Source organism: Notothenia rossii (assembly GCF_949606895.1).
Source record: "Notothenia rossii genome assembly, chromosome: 11".
In the NCBI taxonomy this organism is placed as follows: domain Eukaryota; kingdom Metazoa; phylum Chordata; class Actinopteri; order Perciformes; family Nototheniidae; genus Notothenia; species Notothenia rossii.
In genome coordinates, this window is record NC_136910.1 from 17,246,689 (window position 1) to 17,259,032 (window position 12,344).

The 12,344-nt window shown below is 38.6% G+C and overlaps 1 long non-coding RNA gene across 1 annotated transcript in view; it reads left to right on the forward strand.

Annotated features, from left to right (window-relative positions):
* The first annotated feature begins 3,146 nt into the window (after nucleotides 1-3,146).
* Nucleotides 3,147-12,344, forward strand: part of LOC307025748 — a 29,539-nt gene continuing 20,341 nt past the window's right edge. The window contains exons 1-2 of the long non-coding RNA XR_013804248.1: nucleotides 3,147-3,309; nucleotides 4,414-4,523. This is a non-coding gene — a long non-coding RNA (uncharacterized lncRNA). The remainder of the gene's footprint in view (nucleotides 3,310-4,413; nucleotides 4,524-12,344) is intronic.

Genomic DNA, 12,344 nt, shown 5'->3' on the forward strand with positions numbered 1-12,344 from the left:
GGAATTTATGCCACTGTATATGATGTGGCATAAAAATCAAGTTGTTGTTTAATTGAGGTTCATGTGGGGGAATGAAGTCTCTTACTTTCTCACATTGAAACAGCATTCTCCATTACGTTTGTAGGGTCACACTTTTTTCCTGAATTCAATTGTTTTTAACAATAAACAAAAAAGTTTCTAGTCAGATTGTGGAAGTGGATGTTGTTAGATTTTGGCAAAGCGACATATCAAAAGTATCACGGTAAAGGGATTCCTTGAAAGTTTCACGGTAAAGGAATTCCTTAAAACAATTTAAGGGTAAATGGATGCCAAACTATTGAAATAATGTCCACTGTTAAAACTAGACTCCCTAACACATCCAGCCTCTCGTGAACCCCACCCATCATTACACATCACCTCCCCTTTAAGGCGTGAGAGAAAATGGTGGGGAGCAAAAATCTAAAATCATAAAGCTGCCATCACGGTACCACGTCCTTTATCGGCCAATCCAATGACATCTTAATGTATCTTTTGATTAAAAGGTGACTTATTTTCTCTTTAAGGCACATTTCAGGACTTGATATTTGACGTGCTCCACAGCCCTCTATCTCTCTATCTGAAAAACACAACTTTCAGCAAAGGCCTTTTTCTCTATTTCTTGGTCTGGTTTTCTTCTCGTCTCTGCATCTGGTTTTCTCCACACTCCCAGCCCCCATCCAAACTCCAGCTCTCCATCCCTCCCTCTTTTTCTCCCTGCCTGCTCTCTTTTCTCCCACCGGCGCAGACATCCAGTCAGACACAGAGAGTGGATGGAAAATATGACTGGATCCTTCCCTGACTTCAGATAATGTGCAAGGCTGCTGGCAAGCGTGGCCCTAAAAACAGGGAAAGGCAGAGAGGGAGCATACCAGAAAGTGAGAAGTTTATCTGAAGTGTTCTCTTAGTATTGCATGAAGAAAGTCCTTTGGAGCAGAGAGTATTCTTTTCTGCAGTTTAGATTCAATTGCAAAATTATTATTACTTTTACAAAACATGACCAAAGATGATGCACGCTCCAGAACAAACAACTTAGACATGGGATCATAGGAAAACCCATATGACGACTTTTATGCTGATTATCTACATGTTAGCACACCGCCAGAGACCACAAGACAAAAGACAAGGAACCTCACTGTGCCTTTGGTGTCATATTTCACAGTCACATTAGCTCAAACTGTTATGTGTTACAATGCAGAGAAAGGGGAGTTAGCACAATTTTGTTGGGATGGAATATTCTATTCTGGATGGAAAACAAACAAAGAAGGAAAAGGTGACATGAGGAAGTTGTCATCTATTTGTGCAACTCCAAATAAGATACATATGTCAGGAATCATTTTTGAATCATCACCTCTGCTATTATCACCTTTCACTGATGTGTTTCAGTCATTTTGAAGAGAAATTAAGTTAGTGAAGTGATGCTTTTGGTGTTTTTTCTTCCCGATACTCCCTGAACGCATTTTCCAGTTGACCTGTAGTCTCTTCAGGGTGATTTGACACCATTCTTTCCCCACATCTGGGAAAGTTAGTCAGTGCTTTACCACACACTTTCCTTTTATCCCTCGTTTTGTTTTAGATTTTTTGCATTACCTGAAATGCCGTAAGGTTGTTGTAGGATCAGCCACAACATAAAGAATTCCAATCTCCCTTTGCAGCCATAATTACAATTAAAAACTATGTTTTTTAGATGTTGAAGTTATGCTAAATCTTTTATTTATTTCTCAGCACCACCAGATGTAAACTTTTAACTTATAAATAGCATCTAAAAACCATGATTTGAGGCTAAACTCTGACTATGTTACAAAGTTTGTTTGCAAGGATTGATGGTGGAAATGAGCTCAGAGATCCCGTCTGGAAATGTCGTTACTCCAGCTGCCTGCCTGCCGCCCCCTCTGCAAGCCCTCATAAATACTGCAGCCTACAGAGATGCTCACATGTGAGCAGACCGGGGCAAAGTAGGAGGTACAGCTGGGTATATGAGAGGAAAAAGAAAGGACAAACAAAAGTGGATGTGGGATTTGTAGTATCCATATTAAGGCTCTATAATCTTTAAAGAACCAACAAGAAAAAGAGAATAGGTAACTTCCAACTGAGGGAGACTTGGGATGGAAATAGGGTAGCCTGTAACTATGTAGGAAAAAAAAATCACATCTGTTGGATGACTCATACTCTCCCTCAGCCATAGAAACGAAACGTTTTAACACTGCTTGCACAATGATATTCTAGAAACATTTGAAAGCATCCTCACAACTTAAGACTTTCACATATTTTAATGTATTCTTTATATTTACAATTTTCAACATTTGTTCTATATTTCAAGCACTTTCCATCTGTAGTCTACAGTGCCTAAAAGTGTTACTTGTTGTTATTTATATATTTCTGAAGTGGATTAACTATTATGTCAATACTAATAAAGTACACTTTTAGCCTGTGCCATCTGTCTCAATACAATACTAGTTTTAATGACAACCATGGCACTGTGTATTAGACAAGCAGATGTAAAAGGCATTAGTCTAACTGTCCACTTGGATATTTATTTTTATTGACAGAAAAAGAAAAAGGAGAAATAAGTGTAACTCACCTCAGCCTTCTTTGAAATCCCATATCATATTCAAATGTATTTGCTGTGTAGCATTCATCTCCTCCACACATACAAAAATTAAATATCAATAGAAACTATACATTTTGCGTGCGATTCCTAATTCTTTCTTCAGATCATGCAAAAGTGTTCCACCCATTTCAGAAAACATATGTTAATGTACCTATAACAATAATTGAACACTGTATGGGATGTAATGTGACACTTCAACTAATTCACAGACACAATATAACTCACACATTGTCTTAAACATCTCAGTTTAGGGTCAATAAAATATAGGGGGCCTTATTATCTTTTTTCAATCATTTTTTACTGAAATCTTTGTAGAAGAATGTTGTAACCCTCTCTTTCATTAAATTGTTTGTGATTATTTATTGTTAAAATATATAGTATATATTTGACAAATGTTTAATATTATTCAATCAGGCCGAACCTACTGTAATGTACTTATTTACAATGTCATTTTCATGTTATGAATTTTAATTAAATTAAACTCAATGACCAACCCACATATGTACTCTCTGGCCGCATGTAGAACTAGCCCTTTTATTTACACGTTTTGGCTTGTGCATATGACACATGTAGCTTTAAAACGTAGCAAAGTGGTTAACAGAGCATGTATCTTGTGCATTTAAATTGTATGCTGACCCAACAACCGCTGGACGTGACTACGAGCATCAACTCTGAAGTCCTAGGTAAATTAGAGCTAACGTTAATCCTTTGCTAGCTAACAATGTGAGTTTGTTGTTAGCTAGCCTGTTGCAAAAATACACGTTGAAAGCGAAAGATAATGTAGACCTAAATACCGATTTGCTGCAGTTGACATTTTTTTTTCCTTCAGGGTAATCTTAACGTTACTATTTCAACATGTTATTAGTCTTTATGGTACACTTAGTGGTGGAATGTAATTTAGGAACGTTGTATTTACTGAAGTAGAGATTTTAGGTAAATTACTTGACTTTATTAAGCCAATATTGTACTTGTTACTCCATAACATTTATGTGACAGCTTTAGGTAACAGTTAATGTATATTACAGCTAAGTATTCAGACACCTGAAACCTTTATTAGGGCATAACTTCATAAATGGCTTTATTACAGTAGGCTATATTAAAACATGCATTGGAACAAAGTGTGCAGAGCTTTTCCATCCTCCAGTTTTGAAATACACTTATTAAAAAGATATAGATAAGAATATCCATTTAAACTTCATCTGTGCAAGTGAAAGTAAAAAGTGTGGTCCTGGTTGTGTTATAGTACATTAGTCAAACATTCATGTTGTTAGTGAAATGTGTGCAGTGCCTTCTCCTACACATCTCCTTCATGAGGAATCTGTGCACACACAACAGGCCCGACACATAGAAACTTGGATTACAACACACACAGACAGAGCATGACCTTATTGTCCATTAGTTGTTTGTAACTGTAAAAATGCTGAGCATTTCAAACTGAGAACATAATAACATTTCCATATAAAAATACTTCAGGTTCCTACCCCATATTTAGTGCTATATAAATCACAAATAGAGAGGAATGGCAACAAAAGTAAGGTAAATCAAAGCCTCTGCAAAAATTAAACCAATATCATACACACTTTATAACTTGTTGATGAGTAGTCTCAACTAAAAAACGTCCTTATTTTCTCAATATTTACCCTAAACCCTACAGGTGTCTTATGCTGATATTCTAATGTGTCATTCTTTAACAAGAAAGTGAACCAGTGTTACCTTATGGTAATTTTATTTTCCTTTTTAAGTGCAAAATGCCTCTCTTCACACTTTGCCAATGTTCTTTTCTCAAGCTCCCCAAGTCCCAGTGCAGGATATAACATCAGCACATGGCAGACAAGGATGAAAAGATATAGGACTTCCTCCAGGACCAAGCAGAAATCCACAGGAATGATGTCCAGAGGTAAACGACACTCTGTGCTTGTTTGTTGTATTTGTGTGAGAAAAAGGGCCCAGATCTGTCTTGTAATCAGATTACTCAATGACAAAGGTAATCAATTATCTGATACATTGTATTCTGTCTTTTTTAAATGATATTCATTTCTGCCAGTAGTAGCTACAATATTTTACGCAATAATCTGTCACAGGTTGACATTTTCCTTTACATTTTGATCTGGTGATGTTTTCTGTTCTCTTGCACATGCTCATACACAGGGCTGTTTGTAGTGTAATAGATTAACATTTATGTTTTACAACAGTTAAAGGTGGGGTAGGTAATTTTGGAGAAACCAGCTCGAGTGCGCTAGAATTTGAAAATACACAGCCGGAACTGCCACTTCCTTACAGAGCCCCTCCTCCAACACACACAAACGCGCACATGACCAATGAGGGCACGATATAAGTTTGTGCACAGACGGAAGGCTGACAGGCAGGTAGGCCATCCAGTTATTTTAGCCGGGCCGGTTAAAATGATTGGTCGTGCTTTTTACAGCGCTACGGCTTCCAGAGATAACAAGGATGGATGGATTTTTTGTCAAAGCACTTAAGATATTCATTGCTATCGGGGTGTTAAGAGCATTCCATGGAATATAACAAAAAGTGTATCTCGAGCCGGTTTCTCAAACTTACCTACCCCACCTTTAAGGTTAAAATATCATAAGTATGTAAATTAAACCTTGAAGTGTTATCAGACCTGCCAGTCTCTGAGGAATGGTATATTTATTCATTTTTGAAAGGAGTTGATCCCTGAGATATATAAGGCTAAGTAACTATTCAGCATAGTATGCTGAAACATAAGAAGGCTTCCACAGGTTTTTCAGACTACATGGTTGAGTTAAAAAATATAAAGATTCCTCTAATAATAAAAAACAATTTCACCCTTTTTTCCCCTCTTATGGATGATTGGAGTCTGTATTTAAGTAAGACTGTTGTAGCCCCCTGTTTCATCTTCTTAATTCATTATTCCACTGTGATGCTTGTTGGGAAACTTTGTTTTGGTGTAGAGGAAACATTAGTATGTAAAATCACTTCTGAGCATGTGCAGTAGATCCCTCAGAGCGAGCTTGCAGTCCATCCCGAAGTTTGCTGAGTACTTCAGAACAGTTGAGAAGAAAAAAGTGACCTCAATAGAAAAGAATGTGATGTGGTCTGTTCTCCCTCCCCTAACATCCAGCACGGGCAAAAATGACTTCTCTTAACCCACTGTTTAGCAGAGGGAGTGTCTACTTCTTGAGCCATTTAAATGGCCACAGCCACGGTCTTTATTCTCCTTACTCTCCTTCCTCCCTTATTTCTACCTCCTCTTTCCATGGGGAGGATGTGAGTAAAGTTGCCACGTTAAACGCTTTCTCTCTTTCCTTTTTAAGATTGTTCTCACTTTGTAGAGATGAAGAGAGCTTTCAAAAACATGAGTCTTTGCCTCATCATACACATCAAACAACAACATTCTACAAAAAGCTGTGTCTACGGTTCTCTATATTTTTAAATTATATTAAGTTTTTTCAGTTTCAGCCAGAGAATTTTGAACGCCATTACTTTCAGCCAAGTACATTCTGATCAAACATGATGATAGCAGTCTTAACTTCCTTTTGCAATGCCTTTCCTGTGTGTGTGTGTGTGTAATTGCTTGCTGTAGAGTCATCCTGGGTTCTCTTGTTACAGATTCCCTCTGTGTGTTTTACAGTGTGCACTGAAAATGATATTCAGGTCATCCTAGATCCACTCATGTTGAATTTGAATATGTGGCATTTTCTTGACTGTTTTTGCTGCATTGCTGTCCATCTGCCCCTGAATGCATTGTTTACCATGGAGGCCCCAGCAGTAGAACTTTCATGCATGATGAGGTATACTGGTGCCCGCCACATGTTCAGAAACGATCGCTGCTGCTGGAGGAGGAGTTAAGATTTATGCTTGCCTCCTGTGTCACCCTGAAAATGCAGGACTAACGGCTTTCAGATGTGAGAGGAAATATGGAGGGTGGTGGGGCTCAGGGGTGTTGGGTGTTTGTATTGTGCTGTAGCAAATTATACAAGAGATCTATCTTAAAATAAGGATTTCCATTTTTTGTCATTTACCCTATGTGGAACAGCAGAAGCAGCTCGTAAGGCAAAAGTGAACAAGCATGCTTTTGCTAAATGCCAATGTCAGTATGCTAACAGATGCTAGCATGTTTAAGGTTCAGAGCTGAGAGATTGCCTCCACACAGCTCTCAACATGGTGATGGCTGAGCAACAATGCTAACAGCAAAAACTGTGCGATCAACAGCAACAGCTCATAGTGTTAACCTGAACTAGAATTTATGAGCTGTAACCACGGCTATACGCAGTGCAGAGCAGCAGCTAATAGCTAGTCATATACAGTCACTCAACTCACATACACTAACATGCACGCACGGTGCTCTGAATGTCAGCAAAGAACAGAGAAGCTCAGATTACAACACATAAACGTAGCTTGACATTCTCTGCTCTTGTTGACATTTATGTAAAATGCTCAATCACCAACTTATGCTTTGCCGTGCTAGTATTTCATAATTACCTCAAAGTGTAACTGAGGCTCATGTACATTTATTCTGCAGGAATTTGGTAAAGTATTTGACAAATAAAAAATGTTGACCTGATGGTGGCACTGAAGGAAAAGTGAGAGGGTCACGAATAGTGATCCTCTGAAGGCCTTGAATGTGCGTACAAAATGTTATAAAACAAGAGGCTGACGGAACAAACTAAATGACCATCGCCATGTTGTTGGCGTGGCTACAAAGTGAGCCGTTTTGAAATATGATGCATATATGGACACCCACTTGTAAGCAGGAAATTATCAGGAAATCTTCATGGCAGAAACAACCACAAATAAGCCCTATCAAGTTCTTACAATGATTCTGTACAACATCAACAACAACAACTACAAATCAGCTGTTTGTCATTCAAAGTGAAGTATAATGCCCTGCTGACAGCTCGCATAACGCTTCCTCTCATTATTCATCCTCAGTGTCAGTAAGGGTTGGGCCTTGCCCACTGAATGGAATAGAATACATCTTTATTGTCATCATACAAAGTACAACTACATTTATTTGGCAACTCTCACCGAAGCTCTGTGCTGTCATTAAAACTGAGAAAACTCTTTTGTTCAACTTTTTTGCACCTACAAGCAGTTATGTTGCATGGACATCTGGATAGTTTGAAACCAAGGTGAGCTTGCAGATCTGCAAACAGATTTTCCCATTTCTTTAGCTGTCTTGTGTGGCTACCTGAACTTTAATAGAGGCAGCATGGCCACCTGCAATTCAGCATGTAACTTTATCTGTTGCCACCTAAACAAAAACGGCAAGCCAGTGGCAGTTTACATAATGTCATATTTTCTGTCTTGCTGTAATGAATAGAAAAATCATTTCTAGACATTCCGCTGTCCCTGAAACAATTGGCCTGTTTATTCCTTTAGTCTTAATAACATTGAAGCCTTCGAATGCTGCATACGTAAAACACACGTATTCCATATTCTCTTATACCCTTAGTTTGATGATCAACAATGACTTGAAATGAAGTGCAGTAAAGCCCATTAGGTTCTGAAGAGTGGAGATGGCAGTGGGTGAAAATCACAGTGGCCCAGGCTTTTTGAATTGGACTGAGGCTTGAGCTCAATAAACTCACGTACTAAAATAAATGCAAAATTAGAGGGTAGACTGGAGAAAAAAAGGCCACTGGGTTTGGTTCTTGGCCCCACGCACTCAGCTGCTGTGGAGTTTACTTTCCTGTGTCCTATTATTCCTGGGATGCTGCCTGGATGAGTCAAGAGAGAGAGGAAGAGGGTGGAAGGGGGAGGTGAGACAGAGATAGACAGACAAAGAAAGAGAAGATGGCAGAAAGAGGTGAAGTGAAAGGGACAGGCTGACTGTACTGCCTCACTTCTTTTCGATGTGGACAGTGTTCACCCAAAGATTTGAAAGACAGAATAAATTAAGAAAACCTAGTGTTCAAGTGAAGCCCTTTGTGAGGCTTAGTTTCAACCCATGCTAACAGTTCAAATGTTTATATACTGTAAAAGCTCAGCTCCAACAATGGCATCTTGAATAAGAAGAAAACTGGTCAATTTGATTTAACCTGATTGGTTAAATCGGCTTTTTGACTTGCTAATTGTTGCTTAGTAAATGTGCCTGACTTTTACATGGATTCCAATTTGGGAAAGTTTGACTTTGCATTTGATCAACTTCACCACTTCACAATCTTCTAGGGTGACATACAGTGACTCCCAAAGATGCATGCATGGATTTGCCTGGACCACTTTCAGGTGTGACTGGACGTTTATTTCTATTGACTGAGAGAAGCAGAAACCCCCAAAGTCTTCAGACCTTCTGGCTGAGGGAAGCCACATGAAGAGAGATCATAGAAAGGAAGAACTAAGTAGGAAAGTACAAGTCCCCAGTTGAGGGTGGCTATTTAAAATGGGGGGATTGTGTTTGATCCACAGAAACTGCTTTCTACTATAATAATAATAATAATAATAATAATAATAATAATAATAATAATAATAATAATAATAATAATAATAATAATAATAATACATATCGTTTATAAAGAGCTTTTCTAAGAAATCAAAGTCACTTTGTAAAATAAACCAACTTTAGTTTTATGTCAGGTGAGATATATTCAAACACAGGTACAGAAACTCAAAACGTTCTAAGCTCTGCACTCTTTTGCTCCTCTTGCCCATCCTCTGCCTAATTTATTTTACAAACGCATCCTCAGGTGCGTTTTATGGCTGAGCCACAAATGATAGAGTGCTGGTGCTGCCTATCTGCAACTGGAGCGATTTCTGTTTCTGCAACAGAAAATTGTTTATCAATATTCGGACTAAAACAAGTGTCTTTCTGGAAATGTACAATATAAATTGTTTGCTGTTCACAATTTTATTTTAAAAAATCATATTTTTTCTCTGTGTCCTTTGAACACGCCACATACAGTATGTTATATTTTATCATAAAAATGTATTTGGGAACCTCTGCCATTGTAACGCCACATCAAAGACCAGCTCATGTTTGTGTCAAGGAAAAAAGACTCTTTTACTCAATGGTTTATTAGAGTAAGTTGAGATGCATATGCAGGGCCCTATTAGTAGCGAGTCCACGTTTAAAAGAGACTCTTTTGCTGCCCTTATTATCAACTCACTAAAAAGTTCAAGGGTTTTTCATTCCCAGTGTTTCAGCACCCCTAGGTGTTTTACTATATGGTGCTTATGTTTTAATTGGGAGCCAGAAACCAGTTTTGGGCCCTTGGAAAATGTACAGTAGGGGGCCTGGGCCCTTTAAAGGAAGATAGGGCTGCATTGTAATTTTTTATGGTAATGGAAGCTTAAGCGGTTTGTTGAGGAACTGCGTATACGTTTGATATTATTTGTGGGTTTTTCACTAAGAGCGACTGCTTCGTCATTACAAATACTGGTTTTATATACATAAGCACATTTCAGAGTTAACCGATGTCCATGTTTATGGAGCATAAGTGTGACTAAATGAATGTAAACTGACTGGCATTTAGTCTAACAACAATAATCTTCGGAGTCTTTACTACTTGAGCTAAAAGTGCTGATTGTTGCTACTGGGCTTTTGCTGGTTACTCAGCAAATTAAGCTAAGCCAGGATCAGGCTCCCCGTGAAAGGGCTCCATAAAGTAGCCTGCTTCTCCCAGCTAATGGGTAGCATACGACAGGTAGAGGGGTAAGAGTAACTATACAACAGCAGGTGATGTTGTGTTCCCCTGACCCCCTGCCTGTAGGAAACCTCCAAATGTGCAACTCAAAGCTAGAAATTAAGCTTTATGAGATGCTGACATGTCTACATCATTAGCCAGGTATATTGTATAGCTGCGTATTAACAGTTTAAATCAATCTATTGACCGTTTGAGGTTAAAAGAAGCTCTGTAGTTCAAGATCTTCACAACTGAATTCTAACAAAGATGAACTTGAGAAGTTTAAACACCTTCTGTCTGTCGTCAGGAGAAACACATTTTATGTGCGTCTGGAAGCTGCTCACTTTTGGGGGAGGGGTGCCCTGATTCAGCTGGACAACACCTTCTAAGCTAGATTTATTTAACCAGTTTTTCTTTTTTTTATCAGGTGGCCGTCATGAAAGATTTGATCTGATTTAAGTGTCCACGTCACGGCTCAGGCGGGGCAACCGGTATCAAAATATAGACTTTAATGTCCTGTTTGGTAGTGACTTATTCTAAGATATTGGTCTGATATTGGTCTGTTTTGCAAATGGTTACTGATTTGTGAGTATAGGAATATTGAAGAAAAACTTAATACGACAAAAATTGGGTTGCTGCTTATGTGGTTTCACTCATGGACTGACTGATGGACGGACATTTCACAACCGTTTTTCTAGATGCTCCTGGCCTCAGGATTCAGAGATAGCCATCTGCAGGCATTGGTGTACGTTGTTGCTCAGCCTCAGTGTTTCAGCCAGACTCCTCAGAGTAAATACCATGGAAGATATACAGAAAAGAAAAGAACAGACACTCAGCCAAAAGGCTTGGAGATGATTAGAAGAACCAGCAGCTTTTGAAGTCTCCACGTCATATAGTTGACTGCAATAAGCTCTGGTGAAAGAGTTTAGGATGAGTTGGAGGTGGGCGGGCGTAGTGGATGCTCATGCTCTGATTGGCTCCAGCCGGTTGCCCATATTTAGATTAGTGTCATGTCCCTCCCTGGTTTGTGTTCAGCTGTGCTTCGGAATGGAGGCAAGATGTCTGGTTGCTCTCTCTCTCTCTCCACATCACATCATGGAAACTCACTGAGAGCTCGTTCACTGGCTCTGATACACACCTTGCTCTGTCATTTATTAGCTGTCTCTGCCTTTTTTTAAATAAAATAATTTATCTACGCATACTTATTGTATCTGCTTTTTCTTGTTTCCCCAGAAAGGCAAATTGTGAGATGAAGTTTGGGTCAAAGGGACAAAATAAGCTCCTCTTTCCTCCATCTATACTTTTATTCCTTCAAGAAAGCAGCTTCTTTAGATGAATATGCCAATGGCTGACACAGATGACATGGCTGGTGATTGGTGACCACCACTAGCCATTTGTTAAACCTGTGTCATTGCATTGGCTTCCCAAATTATCTATTTTTTCTTTTGTCCACGTTTGCAAGCACAAGAGAGTTTTTAAAAAAAGAAAAGAAAGAAGAGGAGGTTCTCCTCTTTGCCTGACATGAAGTATCAACTTTTCATTTCCCAGGCCTGCCACATCAACAAAGGGAGTATACTTGGCCTCAATGCAAAGAGGAGGAACAAAAAAACTGTCTCGAGACGAAAGAAATGTAAGAATCGACCACAGAGGGGGGAAAAAAGGGAGGAGCATCCCATTCTGGCAAAATTGAGTTTGTAAGATGATGGTAGATGAATATACACTTAGAGTACCCTCTGAGAGCATTAACCGAGCTCAGTCTTAGTGTTGGTGGTGCTTATGTTTCTGCAGTACTCTATGGACCTTAAGTCACAGTATGTAAAATGTTATATGAAAACATATATAAAACATATACAAACATATATAAAAAGAACAACAAAATGTCTTCTTTGTTGCAATTACAGTGTTTAAAAAAAAATACTTTTGTAAGGGTATGGCTGAACAAAGTGAATCATCTCTGTAGCGCACCAAATATCTGATTTCATTCAAAACAGATGGCCTTAGTTAAAGTTCATTGCATCACTCAGGAAAGAATTTGAAGTCCTGCAGTCGAATATTATTAATCAAAATTAGTAATATACGCGATTCGAAGTCACTTCCTAACAGTTACAATA